We start from the raw sequence: 20791 nt of genomic DNA on the forward strand, positions 1-20791 counted from the left end.
CTAGTGCCCTCCTCTGGCCTGCAGCTGTACATGCAAAAAAGTTTACTTTTAATGATTTTCAAAACCTGCTAGGAGATATTAATTAGTCAAAACCTCATATTAAGCTTACCATAGGAGAACTTGAACCACTGTTTGATATTCTCAAGGGAGATGCAAGTCCTCATTCCCCTAGACTGATGAAGGAGGAATAGCTTTGTAGAAAGCAGAATAAGCTGTAAGTTATCAACAGACACATTATACAGACTATGATCAATTGTTGGCTGTTTATGTTTTTGCTACTCATGTCCTCATAGCAGCCCTTTGGCAAAAGAAACCATTAATGTGGATTCATCCTTCTTCATCTGCAAGTAAAGTTTGAGCATCCTATTATGAAACTGTTACTGTGTTAATACAGAATTGTAAGATAAATCCTGAAAATATTTTGGATGAAATGTTTATTCCTTATTACAAACAGCAATCAAATTGGATTGGAGAATACTGATATTTGGCCTATTACATGGCAAACTTTTATTTGTCATTATCCAAAAGACAAGTTGTTGCAGTTTTCCTCTATGCATGCTTTTGTATTTCCTATAAATCTATGCATGCAGCCCATAGAAAATATGTTTATTGTATTTGCAGAAAGCTCATTTATTGAGAAAGCAGTATATGTAATTAGATCACATGTTTATTTCCCTGAGTTTCCCCCTACTTTAGCACAAATAATTGAATTACATGCTGTAGCCACTGTTTGAAATGCTAAAACTTCAAGCTTTCAATCTGTATACACATAGCCAGTATATAGCTCATGATTTATAATGCCTTAAAATTGTTCCCTTTTTAGATGTTGCTAATTCTCAAGTTTTACAAATACAGCTTAATTTAAGAAACATGTACTGTTCCTTAACTTTATAAGACATTTAAGAGAGCATATTAGATTGCCTGGACCCCATGGCAATTCCACAACCGATTTGTATACCAGGCAGATTATAGACCTTACAGAAAGAACTGACCATACAATCTTATTCTTCACATTATCAAAATAGTAATAGCTTGATACAATAATTTGGTATTTCCAGAAAGTGTGTAAGTCAAATTGCAAAAGCTTGTTCACAGTATCTTCACTTTTCCATAATGGTGTTAAGCCTTGAGGACTTATATGTAATCAATTATGGCAAATGGATGTTGTTCATTTTTGATTTTGGAAAATTAAAATATGTACATGTGGCTTGACACCTTTTAGGCTTTCTAGTTGCAACTGTTTTAACATGAGAAGCAACTACAAATGTAGTTAGTTATTGCCTTATTTTTCTATGCACTTCTATTTTTCTATTTTCTAGTTATACATTATTTTTCTATGCTTGGTGTTCCATATCAGATTATAGACAATGAAACTGCCTATTACAGTCAAACATTTGAGATGTTTTGTTGACCATTTAATATTACTCATATTACTGAGATTCCTTATTATCCTCGAGGACAAAGAATTGTGAAACAGATATTGTAGAACTTCAAAATAATATTTCATAACTCTGTGAGTGTGGGAGGAACAGCTACTGGTGCTTCTGCCCTGGTTTTGTAAGGAACTCTGAAAAATTGGCTTTAATAACTAATAAGAGGGGAAATTATAACCTCCAAGGTCACCAAAAACACACTTTGTTTTTGTCTTACTTGTTTTACATTGTTTGCAAACTGATGCTAAAGGTCAGTCTGCAGCAGATTGCCACTGGCATCCAGTCACTTCCAGCTCATTTGCCAGGGTCAAATGGAGATACCCCCCTTAACTAATACACGGAATGGTCCCAATCCTGTTATAATTTGGGGTTGTGGCTCAGTCTGTGTTTTTACACAAAAAGAAAATGGAGCCTGATGGCTGCCTGAAAGATTGGTCCATCAAGTGTACTCAGATCTTGAGCCTAATAATTATGATTCTAATGCTGAAGATGTCTCAAAATCCTTATCAGCCAGCTGATTTAACATGGCATATGGTCTCCTCTCTTACTGGAGAGTAAGTGTTTTTTTTGTCATTACTTAAAGCCACCCACTATATACCTGGTGGCCAGACTTTGTGTCTGATCCCTGCCAATCAGCAGCTGGATTAGATACTGGAACATTCTGGCATACAACTTTATTCTCTACACTGCTTGGATAATCTCATTGGTTTTAACCTTTGAACCTTGCATCTTAAACAGATTGATTGCCTTCACAAAGGATCAGTCTCAGCAATCTCAGCTATTCACCATGGCAGTTATCCATTGCAATGAAGAATTGCATTGAATGCATGCTCATAGTTCCTTTGGTCTGAATGTGGCTTTGGTCTATCTGGGAAAGAGTGTGCCAAAGGTGGCCAGGAGTCAAAGATGGATAAGAGTGTTCTTGAGCTCCTATAGACCTGAGACAGAGGCATACATCAATAATGCCATGTATGTTCTCAATGACTGGTAATAAGGAGCAATATAGATGCCAACCTAAGCCAGGCATGGTTACCAGGCCACTCTTTACCCTAAACTGGATGAAATCAGGATGAAATCCTGTGCCTTGTCCAGCTGCTAGCACTGCTCATCTTTAGAAAACTAAAAAGGGGGAATTGTTCTTCTCCCAGCCTTGAGCAGGCCTGAAAAGACCTTGTTTACCACAATAGACCAAATAATAGGACCTAGGTGGAGTTACCCACCTTGACTGCATGTGCAACTTGCCACAGGAACTTAGAAGAATAAGCTGCCCACTGAGCTTGACTTGGGACATCTCCAGCTGTGACTAAAGATGGCTTCCCCTACTCATCTCTGGCTGAAACAAGAAGGGGTTTGGAGGGGCTTTCCCTTTAAATTGAAGAGGTGAACATTAAACTTCGGGCCTTGATCAGAAAATTTTGTCTTGGCTTCATCTTTCTCTCACCTTCCATTCATTTCTTCATTACCAGCCCCCCTTTCAGGAGAACCTGGTTGATCCATGGCTGCAGACGGCAACAACAAGAGACTCCCCTGTCATGCAAGTGGCTGCAAGTGTCAGGTAGACAGCACAGCACATATGTGTATGTGAACAAGTATAGTATGCATGAGTTTATCTGGGAGCACTCAGAGATTTCAGCCAGAGAGCTTTGGTGGAAATAGGAGACCCAACAGCATGGTGCTCCACCCTGCTGGTCTGTGGAATGACTATCTCTAGTCTAAGATGACTAATCCTTCCACTAGACTCATCCAGCTAGGGCCGGGCCAGGCCAGGCCAGACAGGAGGACATTGGGAGCAAGAGGGTTTGGGGTCTTGTGTGCACATATCAGCTCTCTTTTTTTCCTTGTACATTTGGAGCAGGGGCTGGATAGAGGAAATGGAAGGAAGGAAGGAAAGGAAGTAAAAGAAGGACAGTGGCCAGAGTAGACAGGACAGGGGTGGCAATCAGAGTACCCGAACCTGTTTATGATGTAAAGATGTGGAAAAGCTTTGTATTGCTTCCCTGGAGAAAGGAGCCTAAAACTGAAGTCTAATTATAAGGAATGATTGTTAATGTGTTGTCTAAACACAATAGGTGGAAAGAATAAAAAAACCCAGAAGAAGCAGGATTTCATTAATGCACAATAAAGAAACCACAAGTGGGGTGAATGGCAACTTTTCCTGTCATGCAACACACCTTCTCTATCCTCTGTGTAGGCCTGGCTAGTGGCAGCAAGCCAGGCCCCACAACAAGGAACCTTGCAATTTTCAGGGGACCCTGAACATTGCAGACAATATTTGCAAGGGTGGGAATTGCCTGGGGCCATAACTTTTCACTCTATCTCTGTGTAGGTATATACTTTATGATGTGTATCTGTAGACAAGTGGGCTTTGGTTATAGCACTAGCGTAAGTGTGATCCATGTGTCTCTTCTCAGACTGGATACCAGAAGTTGATGGTATGCAGAACCTCAGACTCTAGTTGGGGAACAATCTCTGGCTTTTAGGGCTGCTGCTGTAGCCAGCCTTCTGCTCAATGTACCTTGGATCTGTGGGAGGGAAATAGCTGGGAGAGGACATAGGCACTTCTAAACACACATGTAAAACTCTGTAGGTCGGGAATCAACCACACTCATTGGAACTCAAGGCTGAAAGAACATCAGAGCTCACTTAGTGCAGACCACATAAGCTGATGCTCTGAAAAGGGAGGAAACAAGTCTAAGGTCACACAGCTTCAAGCATACCTTCTCATATTAGTCCAATATACTCTCTTTTTCAGAAGCCATTCCATACCCAGAGCTTACACACCAGCTACACACACACTAAGGTAATGTTGTACTACTATATACATGCTACACCTCAGTAACCTGGCCCCAGACTCTTCTGGGTAAGACAGAAATGTTTAGGAAGTTATGTATCAAGGTAAAAGCAGCCATGTTTGCACAGGGAAAGTGCTCAAGTGGCCCCAAATGGCACAGTGTTCAGGAGCTTGCAGGGCAAGAGCTGTTCCAGACTGGAGTGGGAGAGCTAGAGAGAATCAGGCTTTGACTGACAGGTTAATGAAGCGATTTATACTGGTGGTGTAACTGCAGAGGGAGGATGAGTGCAGCCTCTCTCACATGACACCCACACAAACATATACAGCCTACTACACAGGTGACATCCAGAAGGGCAGAAGTCAGAATAGCCAACCTCCAGAGTGGCCTCATAGATCCAGAAGGGTGCCCTCTCCCCTTTGCCATCCCTCTGTCCAGGGATCTGAGGGTTGGAGGGATGATGCAATACCAGTGGTGTTGATTAAGTTTAGGCCACACAATAGTGAAAAGGGAAGCCAAGGGCACTGGGGTCCTTTGTGATCATAGTCTGGGTGTTTCACCTACAGAGGGAGTAAAGATAGGCTCAAACTGTGGGTAAGTCCTAGTATCCAGTAAGCTTTTTGATGGGAATGGGATTCTGGGTGTGCATGAGAGACTTTAACTAACTTTGCTTACACCCATCTGAGACGTTCACCCTCGTGACAGCTGTTCAAGACAAGTTAAATGAAATAGTTGATCAGATAAAAATGAGAAGAGAGGAAGAAAAGAGAAAGAAAAGGAAGCAGAAGAGGCAGAGACCATATACTTGAAAACTTTGTTTTTCATATTCTTCACATCTCTTCATATCTTCATTGATATTTAGCTTTGATTTTTCAAAAAAGATTTATTTATTTATTTACTTATTTAATGTACGTGAGTATGCCGTCACTCTCTTCAGACACACCAGAAGAGGGCATCAGATCCCACTACAGATGGTTACCAACCACTATGTGGTTGCTGGGAATTGAACTCAAGACTACTGGGAGAGTAGTCAGTACTCTTAACCTCTGAGCCATCTTTCCAGCTCCCCAGCTTTGATTTTTTTTTTCTGATAATGTTAGTAACTTGCTTTTGGAAATCACAAAAGTGAGACTAAAATGTAAATTTTCCTAAGAGTAAAATTTTGGTTGAGGACATATTGTGAGTAACAGATGACAGGTTGATAAAGCACACTTGTGTGAGGTCAGGAAATGTAAGTGCTTCCCAACAAGTCCTTTCACAGCAATATAAACAGGGCCAACTCCAGACTCTAAAGTGAAAATGTGGTGGTAGTGTTTTAAATTGATATGTATTGAAAGCATACTAAAACTAAGAACTTTCTTAGTAATAAAAAGCTGTGGAGAACAGTAAGTGCACTGCACATTATCTTTATTGTTTTAAGTTTTGCAAGAAGAATATTTCTAAAATTTGACTTTTCCAGAGTAAGATGCTAAAATTAAGTAGAGAGCTAGTCCAGGCAGTAGTGTCTGTCCATGCTTCATTGTGTGGCTGTGGGTATCTAGAAGACAATCATTTGGCCTCATTTGTTAAATTATTATCTCATTGACATGACATTTGTGTCTTTCATTTTCTAAGAAACTGTTCCATGGCACTCCTGTTACGATTGAGAATTTCTTGAGTTGGAAGGCCAAGTTTGACGCAGAACTCCAGGAAATTAAAAAGAAATGAATGAAAGAAGAGGAACAAGCAGGGAAAAATAAACTAAGTGTTGTGTATGGTGCCTCTGGCCTGGTCAGTCCTCCTAGCCCACAGCTCATGCCATCTCCACACAGCTGAGATAACTGGGATAAATTTCCATGGCAAACATACTTACACTCTTCACACATAGTTCATAGCTGCTGTGTATACTACTGTTCTGTTTTGTATTTGGTGAATCTAGACTTGTAGTCTAAATTCTTAGACAAGAATATTGAGAACTAAAGCCTTCAGAGAGATAGAATCAAGCCCATACTTTTCCAGTCCCGGGGAACCTAGGCTTTTCATGTTTTCAGTCTTAGTGTAAATACATGTCTTGCATTCTATGCTATTGCACAATTCATAAATGTATTGAAATTCCCAGAAACACAGATGTTCAGATTTGTTTTTTGGGTCTTACCCTTGTAAATGATTATAGGAGATGAAGCAATGCTACGCTATTTGAATTGAGTATATTTATTTATTTTAGGGAAACAGTTATTTGAAACAGATCATAATCTTGATACATCTGATATCAAGTTCCTGGAGGATGGTAAGATACTGTTATACTTCTTCGTGGATGTAGTATCTATGAAAAGCAGCGCACTATTTTTATTGAGTGTGAAGATTTCCTACCAATCTGTTAAAAACAAAATTTTGAAGGTTTAACAGTTGATCAATTTATACACTCAATATAAATGTTAAATTGTAGAGCAATGTATGTTTTTAAGTTTTCAGATGACTTAAGCACCTCAAGGGTGGCAGCTATAGTATATAAGCCTCCTCAGCTGGAAACTGGTACAGCATGACTCAGGTGACCATTTTGCTGAAAGTCTGTATGCCAGATGTGGGAGAACTGAATCCACAGTCCACTCACAGTTTATAGAAGCCTCAGATGTAGAACTTCCATCATCCTCTGAAGAGCAGCCTGCCTTTCTCCTACTGTGTGGTTGTTGGAGTTTCTTGTCCTTAGGTTTCACCTCTTTGCCTCCACCCCTCCCTCCTGTTCTTTTGCATATGTCATGCCCACCCACAGATGCTTACCTGCTGGCCTTCCTTCCCACTTTCCACACAGCAAAGGGCAGCATGGGCCTCTTCCTGCCTCCTGGAGCTGATGGGTTGCTTGTGTTTACACAGGCCCCATGCTCATCACACCTGGTTAAAGTCGCACCTTTTTCAGGTTGTACATGTCATTACCCTCTTATGTCTACCCTGTCCTTTGGAGTTCTCTAGGCCTGGCTTCTCAAACATGCCCTGTATTATCTGCCAGAAAAGAGTAGATACTGCTGATGTGGCCCACTGCTGAAACATTCTTCTTAACCTTGCAGGGGCTTTTACAAACATTTGCCCTCTTCCTTTCTTCCTGGTGATAAGAATGGAACCTAGGGCCTTGGAATACACATCAACTGCTTTGTCATTGAGCTACACTGTTAGCCCTCAATGTGTATTTTCCCCTTAAATATATTATTATCTTCTTTAGCTGATAGTTCTATATTTTATTTTTATAATCTTAAAAGCAAAACTAGAAGCTAGGCATGTTGGCTTACCATCTGTAATCTATGCACTTGGAGACTGAACAAAATTGCCTAAGTTTGAGGTTGTTCTGTTCTACACTGTGAGTTATAGGCCAGTGTGAGTTACAGAGTGAGACTGTCTCAGACAACCCAAAACCAAACAAATCAGAAATTCACTAGGATATTCTCTTCTGCTTGGCTGAGGAATTTCAGCTCCTTCATTCATCTTACTCTCTTGTGCTTTAGAAACTTCATTAGTTTACTCCCTTTCTCCCTCCCTTGTTTCAGTAGTGCCTCACTGTATATACTAGTGGCTAGCCTGGAAAATTGCTATGACCAGACTGGCCTTGAACTTAGTGATCCTGTTGCCTCTGCCTCTGAATACTAGGGTTAGAAGCATGCTTGGTTTCACTTATCCCTGACTCCTTTCTTCTCATAGGAAAAAGAATCTCTTCAACTCCCCAGAGACTTTCTGAGTCTACCTTGGAAATGTACTCCAGCAATTTCCTTCTCTCATTTGAAGGTTTTATTGTTTTTGCATGGATTTATTGTAGCCACTTAAATCATTCTTTCAATGTCTTTATCTTTTTCTATTTATTTATTTATTTATTTATTTATTTATTTATTTATTTAATGTATACAGATGTGGATGGCATGTTACCATGCTCACTGCATTTGGGCTTAGTGGCCACGGAGGCCAGAAGAGGGTATCACATCCCTGAACCTGGAGTTGTAGATCTGTGAGCTACCATGCAGGTGCTTGGAATTGAGTCTGGGTCCTCTGAAAGAGCAGCCAGTCCTCCCGCCATCTCTCCAACCCATGAATATCTGAGTGTCTTGGAGTCTTGAATATTCTATAGTTACTTCTCTGCTTTTGAGAATGTGAAACTCATATTTAGCCATAAAACTTTAGAATTCTTTGGTAGAGGGAAAAAGTATGAAGTTCCATTTCACTCTGGCCCTACCTGTGTTACTTCCTGATATTTTCCTCTAGACTCTTGTCTTCTTACTGAAAATATCAAGATCTTATTGTTTTGTAAGTATGTTTTACATGCTTTTAGAATTGCTTTTCTGGACCTTCATGTTATGTTGGATTCAGGTGTACCCTGAAGATGCTTGAGAAGCCTCCACTGCCCTTGACTCAGGGCATTGTCATTGTACTTCTGGCTGTGAGCCTAGCCTTCAATGGCTGAGCCATCTTTCCAGTCCTTTAGCATTATTTACACAGACTGTAGTTTATATAGGCTCTCTATATTCTCATTGGATTGAATATCAGTAGATTAGCCTCTTAAGAGGGAAGGAAGATAATGTTTGCAAAGATGGAGGAATGCTGTGGTATCCTTCTGTATCTACTTCAGGCCGTTTTCAGGGTGGTTCTGCTGAGGCAGAGCCTGGCCATTGCTCCTCACAGGGCTTAGACATTTAGAGCCTTTGCCATCTGTTGCATGTAAAGGGAACTAGGCAAGTCCCATCTGACAGTCAATTAAGTAAGAAGTTACAGCATATCTATTGCCACTAGGTGAGCTGAGCTGTGGGGCTGATCTCAGTGATGGTACACCAGTGAGTCCTCATTTTCAACTTATATAGCTTTTCAAATATAGCTTGCTATATTTTCCTTAAGTATTCTTTGAGCCTGTTTTAAAATAGCAAGACTTTAGGCTATGACTGTGAAGATTGGAGTTGCTCTTCCATTGTCAGAGTCTCTGCTGATCAGCATCAGAAGGATTTGCACTGGTAGCCTGGGAGTCACCACTATCCCCACCCCCTTCTTCCCCCAAAACACACACGCACACACAAACTCTCTCACACACACACACACCGCAGTTTTGTTTTTTCTAGATTATAAGGTGAAGCTGTCTTACTCTTCACAGCTGGGAACAACGTGGAAGTGGATGAGTCATTGTTCCAAGAAATGGATGGTTTGGAGCTAGAAGATGGTGAGGATGATCCTGACTACAATCCCATTGCTCCAGGGAGTGACTCTTGAGACTGATAGACTGTCCCTGTCTCCAGAGAGATGTGACTGCCACAGCATCTGTGGCTATGCTGAGAGGGTTTGGATCTTCCTTTCTTTTTTTTCTAAGGAAAAAACATTTTTCAGGGGAGAATTCTTCTCATAGCTTTCATCATTGAACCTAATAAACTGCCATAAAATTTCAAATATAAAATGCTTATCTCTTCTTATTGATGAACAATTTAGATGTTCTATCATTTAGTGTTGGAGAGAGCTCCCTCCTGTATCACTGATATAGGCTGCTGCTATAGATGCATGGCTTTACAAATGAGGAAGTGCTGTGACCCAGGATTTCTATGCTGGAGTCAGTGGTTACATTGGATTCCAAGTGTGTTACAGGAAGAGTGAGTGAATAGAACAGTAACTCACCTGGACTCCTAGTGCCTGGCTCAATAATTTTGAGTTATAACAAAATTATAAATATTATGTAGGAAGGATTAAATAGACATTATTACAGTGGTGGAAGTATTTGAATCAGAATTTGAGGGGTTTGAGGTATTCATTCCTCGGCCCTTTGTGGGTTAGAGCCAAAAACAGTGGATCTCAACCTGATTTTAAAACAGTTCTGTCTCATTGCAGCAGATCTAGAGGCGTTCTAACATACATTTCTGACTGAGCCACTGGTCTCTTGGTTTGTCTTACCTGGGTTAGTGTTTTTCCTGCCAGTTAGCAAGTCCAAAGACCTTTCTGGGGACTGTTCATTATTGGAAGTGAAATACATAAAAATACATACATATGGGATGCCCTCTTCATAGTATATAGAGATTGTTGGTTGGTGCATCAGGTATGTGAGCTAGGCTTCCTGCAAGCTACCCAGTCACTACAGCTTTAAAAAGTTGACTTGACTCTGGTGGAAATCACTTTTAGTATTTCAAGAACCAACCTTTAGTCAAAAATGTCTGCCATATACCCACAAATGCAGACTTAACCTCAAGTTATTTTTTGGAATGAGACTTATGATCAAAATCAAACTACTTAAAATAAAACTACCATACTGGGATTTGGTGGCATTGTACTTTAATTCTGCCATTTGGGAGTCGGAGGCTGGAGGATCTCTGAGTTTGAAGCTAATGTGGTCTATAGAGTGAGTTCCAGGGCAGCCAGGGCTATACAGAGAAACCATGTTTAAAAACAAACAAACAAACAAACAAAAAACAAAAAAGTAAAATTGTCATTAAAGAATTTAATACTTTTTGAAGACTTTTTTTAGTTGGTCTTGTTGCCAGGTGATAGCAATAACTTTCTGCATTTCTATGCAGAGAGCCAAAAGCTTGTGTATGTGAGCTTTTCTTTTCCATACAAGAGACATTGAGAAGCTGATCAGTAGATGTGTAAGAACCTGGAAGAAGCTGTTCAGTTGGGGGAACTAAGCATCGAGGACAGTGTGTCAAGGTCAGTCTTTGACCCAAGTGCCAAGGAGTCCCTCTTTCTTCATGTGATTATAAAATTTTTAGATGATTTGGTACTGAAGTGGGTTTCCACCTTGGTCTTTCTAGAATGTAGGGAAAGCAATGATTGATAAAAAGGCAACCTGGCTACTTCTATTGAATCTTCACAATCTGTCACAAAAATATAAATCCCAGTTGAATTCACATTCTAGGAGTGAGCCCATGACTCTACTTGTGTAGCAGACTGACTGGTGGGTGTGGGGAAACTTGCTTGGTTTCTTGTTTCTATTTGCGCCAAGACATATGAAAACATTTTAGGATAAAAAGCAAAAAACGTCATCATGCTGGATCCTGTGGCACAGGAGCATTGTGGAGGGAATATGTAAATTATTGGAAGAATGAGAATTCTCAGGAGCATTCAAACCACTCTTCTCTTTATACCCACATTCTTTTTCTTTTCTTTTTGAGACAGGGTTTCCCTGTGTAGCCCCAGCTGTCCTGGAACTCACTCTAGACCAGGCTGGCCTCAAACTCAGAAATCCACCTGCCTCTACCTCCCAAGTGCTGGGATTAAAGGCGTGTGCCACCACCGCCCAGCTTATACCCACATTCTTGAATAAACCTCATCCTCTCATTCCTTCATGCTCTTTTTGCCAGCAAAGATACTTAGGTGCAACTGTAGAAAGTGCTAACTGAGGCAGCATGTAAAGTGTTAATTGAATATTGTTCAGTTGAGATCATACTAAAAGGAAGGGTCAGTGTTATCTCATTGAAAAGAGGAAAAGAGTTCATTACTCTTCACAAACTGTGTGTCTAGAATATGTGTAAGCAGCCAAAGATGAGCTCTTAGATTCCAGAAGACGCCTGTGAGTTGTTAACATGTGCCCTTTGCCCATTGTTGGTACAATAGGCTTCAAATGTAGGGAGGTGAGCTATCTGACATCACTTGAAGTGTTTTGTCAGGTTGGAAGACAAGGCAGGAGTATGTGTCAAGGTGATCACCTCCTAACATTGAAGGAACTATCAGTAGTAGGTGAAGCTCTCAAGTTGTGGAACATGTAGTGTGTACATAGGCAAGTGGCATTAGCTTATCATGCAGTTTGCCCACAGGTAGGTGGCATAACCACTGCCTGGGTAGCAGACACACATGCTGCCAAGAAGATAGTAAGTTGTCACGCTGCTGCTGTTAAGGTGAAGTTCATGTGACCTGTTTGTCAGTTTACTGGTATCAAAGGATGGCTAAAGGGATTGTTTTAATTGTTAGGACACATTCATCAAAGGACTTTTTTATTTATATCATCAAAGAAAAATGACCTATGCTGATTTTCATTTTATATCTAGAACTACCTTTGCATTTTCTAGTGAGAATGACTGAATTGCCATCCAATTCTTATCCTTGATCCAACCTCAGATAATTGCATGGACATTGTAGATATGCAGTTTAAAAGACACAGATTTGTGTTCCATTTTATTACTGGGAACAGTCACTTAAAAGTTTCATAACTGGTAACACTGGACAGCTGTTATATGACATTTGTGCTTTTTGGTAGTGTTACTGTCTTTTCCTTCTCCCATGAAGAGAAATAAAGCAGTTCAGTCCAGAGTTTTACTATTGTGACCAGAAACTTACCCATTTTTAACTACCACAACAAATATGTTTAATAATATGTCAAATTTTCAGTTGCTCCCTGAACAGGTTAACATAGTGGCACTGTCCACGGTCCTGAATCATAATGTTAAATTGTGTTGTTTCCCTTAAGTGTATGATCTAGGTAAATATTTCTGGAATATGGATCCAAAGGAGAAGATAGGATGCTGTAGGCAGAAAAGGAAGTAGAAGGAATATGAGAGACCGACTGACAAATACTAGTGGAAAAGCACAGCCTTGCAAAGAGAGCAAGTTAGGAGAAGGCAGCCAGAACTGGGGAGAAGTGTGTTCTTGGGCATTTTATTGTGTTACTCTTCTTGATGTTGTCTTATTCACAAAAGAGAGCATTTATTTGTGAAAGCCTCTGTATGGGACCATCTGGCTATTGACTTTTAGACAACACACAGTACACAGTGGGATTCACTACACACAGAACTTCCTTGGATTTTTATAGTTTTTTTCCTTAAAAAGATTAAAAATTAAATTGAACAGTGTTAGCACATACCTTTTAATCCAAGTACGCAGGAGGGAGATGCAGGTGGTCTCTATGTGTTTGAGACCATCCTCATCTACAGAGCAAGTTTCAGGACACAGCCAGAGCTACACAGAGAAACCCAGTCTCAGGGGGAAAAAGCGAAGGATAAATTATTGAAGAGTTTCAAAACTGCTTCGTGATAGGGCAGCACACCGAAACTCTCTATCCCTTCCAGCCAGGGCAGAATAAGTGACAGGAAAATGGGAAGGGAATCAATGATCACTCGATGGTTTTTGCCTTTCAGTTAAAGTCACTTGCTTTGACTACCATTGGTACTTGATTGGTAATGAACCTGTGCACTTTGAACCAGCCCTTGGAAACTAAGCATAAAGGAAAAGCAAGATAGTGAAAATTGGATTCTTAACACTTTACTCACCAGTAATGTCTGATACATTTTTACACATACATATGTGTGATTCAATTGTCAAGACTGAGGAGATATTATAGTGAGTAAAAGACCTTGTCTCATAATCATGAAGCCTGAATTATATCCCTAGGACTCTGGTAAAGCAAGAAATGGATGTAACTCCAGTGTTCCTATAGAGAGATGGGAGTTCACCTATCTGACTCCCACACATATGCTGTGGCATTCACATGCCCAGTGAAATGAACATATGTATACAGACTGTACAAGTGCAAAGTTTTTTTGGTTTTGTTTCTTGGGGGATTTTGGAGCTATCCTGGAACTTGGTCTGTAGACCAAGCTGGCCTTGAACTCACAGAGATCCACATTCCTCTGCCTCCCAAGTGCTGAGATTAAAGGTCTATGCCACTACTGCCTGGCTATGCAAACATTTTAAAAAGAAAATATATGATTGTGTCAAATGTTGGAGAATTGGACTAACAGCCTCTAGTTTTGAAACAACTGCCATGAGAGTGTGAACTTAACTGAGTATCTGAATCTTAGTTTCCTGGTCTGTAAGGGGAAAGATAATGAGGAATTCATTTTTCAAAAAAAAAAAATAAAGCTGAAGGCTTTAAAGAAGGTTCAGTAGTCAAGAGCTCTTGTTCGCTCTTCCAAAGGACCTGAGTTCTGTTTCCAGCATCCACTTGAAGCAGCTCAACTGTAACCCCAGCTCCATGGAGCATCATACCCTCTTCTGATCATTGTAGGCCCTACCCTCACTCCCATAGTTTCATGTAATTACAGAATTCAAAAGAAAAGCTGGTCAGCTGCTCTAAGATTGGTACTTAGTAATGAAAACTTTCATGTGTTTTTATCTATAAATCATTCTTATACATTTCCATAAGAAATAAGTGCACTCCATCTCCTGTTTGCCATTATTACATCAAAACAAAACATAAACCACGCAAACACTGAAAGATTGTTGAGTGGAGTGGGCTGTACTCTTCCACAAGTCTTGCCGTTCATCCTTTTCTGGAGCAGCAGCACCTTGATTTTGAATATTCTGAGGAGCATACTAGAGATGTCCTGAGTACCATGTTGATAACTGTGGCCTCTTTTCTCACTTGTTTCTCCCTTGCTCAGTGGTGCTCCCTTTATTCTCATAGATGTTCCCTCCTTAAAATATTCCCCATCTGCTTCCTGGGGAAATTCAACCTAAAACACCTAGTTGTGACCTAAAGCAGGCTGCTGGAGTCTAGCACTCTTCAGCTAGGACTTCACTTCTTCCCTGAGGGAGTAGGTCAGGGTTTGGATCTGCCCCTTCATTACTGTGCAGTCTCAGAGATCTTCACACTTACTTTGTCATCTTCTATCTGCAGCTAAGATTGGTTCTAGCATCTTCTGCTGTTGCCCTCACTGGTAGTTCATGGACCTTGATGCTTACTGAAGTGTCAAATGTTTCTGCCTCTGTGGCTCTCATGGAACTTGTCATCTACAACTACCACTGTTGTGGTTACCCCTAATACTGTTACTATGATTGATGGTGGCTACAACTTGTATTTGTAACACTGGTCTAGTAAACATTTCTTTACTCTTACCTGCTCTTAATTCAGTAGTAACTTTTGTGATGATATGGGGTCCAGTGGATAGTCTGATGGACAGATAGCTTGGAGCTACAAGATCTAGGGAGGTACCTTCTTCACCAAGTACAACTAAGTCAATTCTAGGATTAGAAAAAGTAAGAATAAGAGTTGGCAGTGTCATGTTACAGCAGCAAAAACTAAAACATCTGTGGACCTAGTTGGAAGAAACAGAGCCATCCAGAATCTGCTGCAAAGAGAGGAGTAGGAGAGAATCTTTACATAAGCAGAAAATATAGATGCTGAGCTGAAACAAATGTCTGAAGGATATTATTGTTTACTTGAATATACTGGGAAGGCCTGCTGACACTGAGGATCCCAGTAGATCTACAAAATTCTAAATCAAAAAGACTTTGTCGTAGCTTAGAACTTGAAGACAGGAGTAGTAACAGATTTCTGAGTTACCATTATGAGGAGCAAGAACTTGAACAACCAACAACAGATCCTGATGATATTAGTGTTTACAGTTACTACTTAATCTTGGGTTGCAAAAATATGTGTGTTTGATTCTGTGAGTACTGTGGAAAAAAAAAACCACTACAGCTTTACTTTTAGAAATAAAATCAGGTCAGTAGCAAGTGGTTGCCTTTGATTAAGTAGAAGCCCTATTAACACCTTTTCAGACAAATTACCTACTGGGTATTTATTTTGTGTGTATAATGAATATATGTCTTCCCCTCTTAGGTTCATTCTGCATACTATTAGTGATAACACACCTACTCTGCAGCTGAACTGTGGAAATATGACTCCTAAAAAGTATACACCAACCAATTCTTACTGGGTACTTTTTACAGTTTCTGTAAAATGCTACTAAACAAGTCTCAAATGAAGTTCATCTTCTGCTTTTAGATATAATCACTTAGCATATAATTCTTTTGTGGTTAAGAACAATATGGGCAAGCAGTGTGCTGTGAGTTACAGAAAGCAAGTTATAACAGTTATGGGCACAAAATTCCTACTTTTTTGTTTTACTTTGATGGCTGAGTGATTACATTGCATGTGAATAAAAAGAAACATATCTAAAACATGAGATTTATTAGATATTTACCGGTGTGGACACAGTCTTTAAGGTAAATAATCTATTACCTTTTACCTATTCTGGTAATGGAAACATTAGAAATTTTGCTTATCAGATCTTATATTTATTTAAAAACCTTTATTGTCTAAATATAAATGCTTGCTTATTCTAAATACTACATGAGCATAAAGGTTTATATAGTTTTATTTATTTTTCATTAGTTATTTTATTTATATCCCAAATGTTGCTCCCCCTCCCAGTAACCCCTCACAAAATTCTTTCCCCCACTCCCCATCTTCTTTGCCTCTGAGAGGGTGCCTATATTCCCCCACCCTGAGGCATCACATTTCTGCAGGATTAGCCACATCCTCTCTCACTGAGTCCAGATAAGGCAGTCCTTACCTACTACATAAGTGCCAGGGGCCTCCGACCAGCCCGTTTACGCTCTTTGGTTGGTGGTTCTGTCTGAGAGCTCCCAGGTGTCCAGGTTAGTTGACACTGTTGGACTTCCTATGGAGTTGCCATCCCCTTCAGCTCCTTGAATACTCCCCCTGACTCTTCTATAGGGGTTCCTCATCTCCGTCCAATGCTTGGCTGTCAATATCTGCACTATTCTCAGTCGGCTGCTGGTAGAGCCCCTCATAGGACAGACATCATAGACTCCTGTCCATGGTTTATATTGTAATGCTATAACAGATACTATTTTATTCATTTAGATGTATTTAAGACTTTTTTAATAATTAGAAGTGATTGAATGGATGAAGGACTTGTATGCCATCTATGGAAAACAAGTAAAGCTTGCTTTCGTGTTTCATTTTATATGACAGTCTTGAAATGAAGCACATCACTTGGAGAGCACCAAGTGACCCTTAGAGCAGAATTGAATACAGTTTAAGCAGAAGTGACCATGGCCCATTTGCTTCCCTTTTCAGTATTCAATTGTCACTTACTTAGATCCCTTGTGGTTTTTCTCAAAGGGGAAAACCAGGTTTTAATGTTATTATATTTGGTTCAATTGACACCTCTTTACTGATACAGGTATACTCTACTTAAGGAGGGGAAGAGTGAATCCTGATAGGTGTGTATATATCGATCCTAATTCATTAAAATTCCCTTTATTCACAGCAAGTCTGTCAGTCACTGAGTAGGAAATGTTCATGGGTATCTGTGCTCTGCTTTCATTCTAATTTGTCCCATTTCTGATTATAAGCTTTTTATCCATACTTCATTACTTTATTTTGTTGTTATAAAAAAACCAGGACCATGGCAACTTACAGGGGAAAGCATTTATTGAGACTTACAGTTCCAGAGGGTGAGTTCATGGCCATGATGTCAAAGAGGGTGGTAGGTATTGTGCAATAGGAATAGCTGAGAGCTGTATCTTGATTCACAAGCAATGAGCATTGTGTGGTGATCGTGGGGATGGTGGGGCACGGAGGGCATGCACTTTTGAAACCTCAAAGTCCACACTCAGTGACACACCTCCTACAACAAGGCCACATAGCCTACTTCTTCCCAAATACTTTCACCAACTAGGGACCAATCATTCAAATGTATGAGCTTACAGGGATCATTCTCATTCACCACCACACCATTGTTACTGAGGCCAAAGGATGAGATAATCAATTGACAACCTAAAGGAAATACTAATTTGGACTCATGGTCTCAGAATACATGGGTGGCAGGTACTTTGATTTGGATTTGAACTCCATGTTGAAACGTGATGAGTAGAGCAAAGTGGCTCATTTAATGGTGGACAGGAAGCAAAACGTGAGAAGGGTACTGAGTTCCCAATATTCCCTCCAGGGCATTCACTTAGTGATTTAATTCCTTCTACTAGGTTCCACACCCCACTACCTCAAGGCTCCATTCTAAGTATGGTGCCCCACACTGATCAAAAACTCAGCATGTCAAGCTTTAGGGGACATTGAAGGTCAAAACCATATCCTCTTTGCCTCTGTGTAAATACTATGACTTCCAGTTTAATGTTTTTATGGGATTCCCGAGTGTGAAAATAAATGATCTCTGATATTTGTGCCTTGTTTTGAGTTCATGTCCTTCTATTTGTTTTGTGCACTTCTACTGTGTTACTTTCTGTCATATTTATTATATTATACTATATTATATAATAATAAAAAGGCTTCCCTGAGAAGCCTTTTTTTTGTTTTTGTTTGTTTTCTTTTGAGAGAAAGGGAGTGGATCTGGATGGAAGGGGATGTTGAGTAAGAGCTTGGAAGGAGGGAGAGCAAATTGTATTCAGGATGTTATGTGAGGAAAAATAACCCTACATTTTCAATGAAAGAATAAAGTAAAGATAAACACCACCATTACATTCTGCACTGGTCTGCCAAGACTTGTGTCCACATCTTAAATCAAAATAAAATTAATCTATCTCTAAGAGTCACTATGTCCTAACAGTTCCGGTACTGCTCAGAGGTCTAGATCTAAAGTCCCCTGTGAGACTGAAGTCAAACTCTTAGCAGTAAACCTATGAAATTGTATTTCTGTCAGCATTCTGATCAGCCACAGGGAGTAGTCATTAACCTTAACTTATAGCATTCTCCAAACATCCCCAGAAAAATCTATGAACATTGTTAAACCCCATTATCAGGCATTGTCCATACTATAAACAGCATTCTCAGGATCAGTTTCTTATGGTAGCCATCTTTTTATTACTGTAATAAAATACCTCAGAAAATCAACTTAAGACATAGATTTTTCTGCATTGTTTCTCATCCAAATGTCTATTTCTACAATGCTTTTCAAGCTCCTTTCCACATGCAATGTTAGGTCCTCCAGGCCTCCTCCACAAGCTCAAATTCTATGTCTTAGAACTTTTGTCCTAGTTTCCTTAGGCAGGTGATGCCAGAGTCACATCAGTGTGTTCCAATCTTTTCAGGAGGGCCAGCTCACTAATCCAAGGAACCTCACCGGTGTCCATACTCATCTCCCCATCCTTTTATCCTTTTATGTTATACATATATATTCTCATTTTCCCCAATAATGTTTCTAAATCATACTTTCTGTTATTAGAGATTCCCCCCTTGTGGAGGAGCTCAGCAATTCCCAATAATCCAGTAGGCCCAGCTATTTCTTCGTCTGTCTTGTCCCTTGTACTTTCAATAAACACCCCTCTCTTTAGTGATCCAGTCCCAGTGTTGCTTTTCCTTTGTTTCTTCAGTCCTCTAACTTTTAAAACTTCAAGTTTCTCAAGAACATTTCCTGCTTCAAATGTTTCCTGGAGCAACTTAATCATCATGAGTTGGCTAAAATTTCCCAGAGAACAATGAAGACAGTCAGCTTCCCTATCCAGAAACCTGTATCCAAATATGCCTGGGTTAACTGCTTTAATGGGGAGGGCTAAAGCAGTTTGTTCCTAATACACATCAGGCATATCACTTCTCTAGTAATGTCCTCAATCCCTTTCTCTGAAAATTGTATTAGTGTTGTATTTGAAGACAAATATGGGATAGAAAAAGGCACAAACAGACAACCATACAAGAAAGAGCAATGCCATTTGTATACTAGAAAGCCGATATGCATTATTCAAGTTGATGATCTCCCAAAGCCAAAACTCTCATGCAGGTGTGTTTGCAACCATGTTGCACTTGACTTCCTCTCAGTATAGACTCAACAGGTCTGAGATAGAAATCAAGTATTATGGCATGCACTGGATAGTTCACTCTAATCTGAGAACATCAAACAGCCTTTCACACCTTTTTTTGATATATCTCTTTGGAACTTAATGGACTCCACAAAGTTTGGGGAAATGATGTTTCTTCTTGGGCCTGTGTGCTTGATGAGAGAAATGTGCAATATTTTCTAAGGATTTTAACAACATATACATAAGGGCAGTTCTTTACCACTCCTTCCTTCCTTTCTCCAGTGTTATAGATGTGGAAACCTAAGACTTCTGTGAAATAATAAGTTCAGAAGCAAATTAAAGACATCAAGAAGAGAAGATAAATGTTCATGTCATCTAGAATGTCCAAAGGGAAGCCTGGGCAACAAATTCAAAACCTAGCATAATCCTAAATTTAAAGTGTGTTGTGAGAACTTCTTTTATTTTCTTTAACATTCTATTTTTTTAAACAGGGTTCTAAAATGTACTATTCTTAATAATATTTAGGTTTGCGGAATATGTATTTATAATATCTAAAATTATTATTTTAACTTTTAAGATGCATATTAAGAAATCCTAAAGAAGCTTAGCAGTGGTTTTTTTTACACCTTTTACGCCAGCACTCACTAGTGAGATTCCAACAGATCTCTGAGTTCGAGGTCTACCAAGTGAGTTCCAGGATAAAACTTTAAAGATAAGATGGCAACTTATCATATGTTTTTAAAATTAACAGAAAAAGCTTTGATATTAGATATAATAGAACAATCTATGTAAGAATTTCGTGTAAGAATTTTTGTTGATGAAAGTAATATTTAATCTATTAAATGAACAAGCAAGTATTCTGCTTTAAGACATTGAATTACATTTTATTTTATTTGAGACCGGTCTTATTTTGTAGTTCTATCAAGCCTGTAACTCACAATGTAGACCAAAATGACCTTGAGCTCACAGAGATCCTCCTGCCTCTTCCTCCCGAGTGCTCAGGTTAAAGGTATGTACCACTTCATCTCAGTGAGCCATTGATTTCTATAAGAACCATAAAATATGTATGATGATATTCAGGTCTCTATGATGTGAAGGAAACTCTTAAGGAAATGATGACAAATATTAAAGGTCCTCATGTGGGAATAG

General features: G+C 39.5%; 1 pseudogene; it reads left to right on the forward strand.

The window, feature by feature from the left end:
* The first annotated feature begins 2928 nt into the window (after positions 1 to 2928).
* LOC114634047 lies at positions 2929 to 9436 on the forward strand (annotated as a pseudogene).
* The last annotated feature ends 11355 nt before the right edge of the window (positions 9437 to 20791 follow it).

Source organism: Grammomys surdaster, unplaced genomic scaffold (assembly GCF_004785775.1).
Source record: "Grammomys surdaster isolate TR1022 unplaced genomic scaffold, NIH_TR_1.0 842, whole genome shotgun sequence".
Taxonomy (NCBI): Eukaryota; Metazoa; Chordata; class Mammalia; order Rodentia; family Muridae; genus Grammomys; species Grammomys surdaster.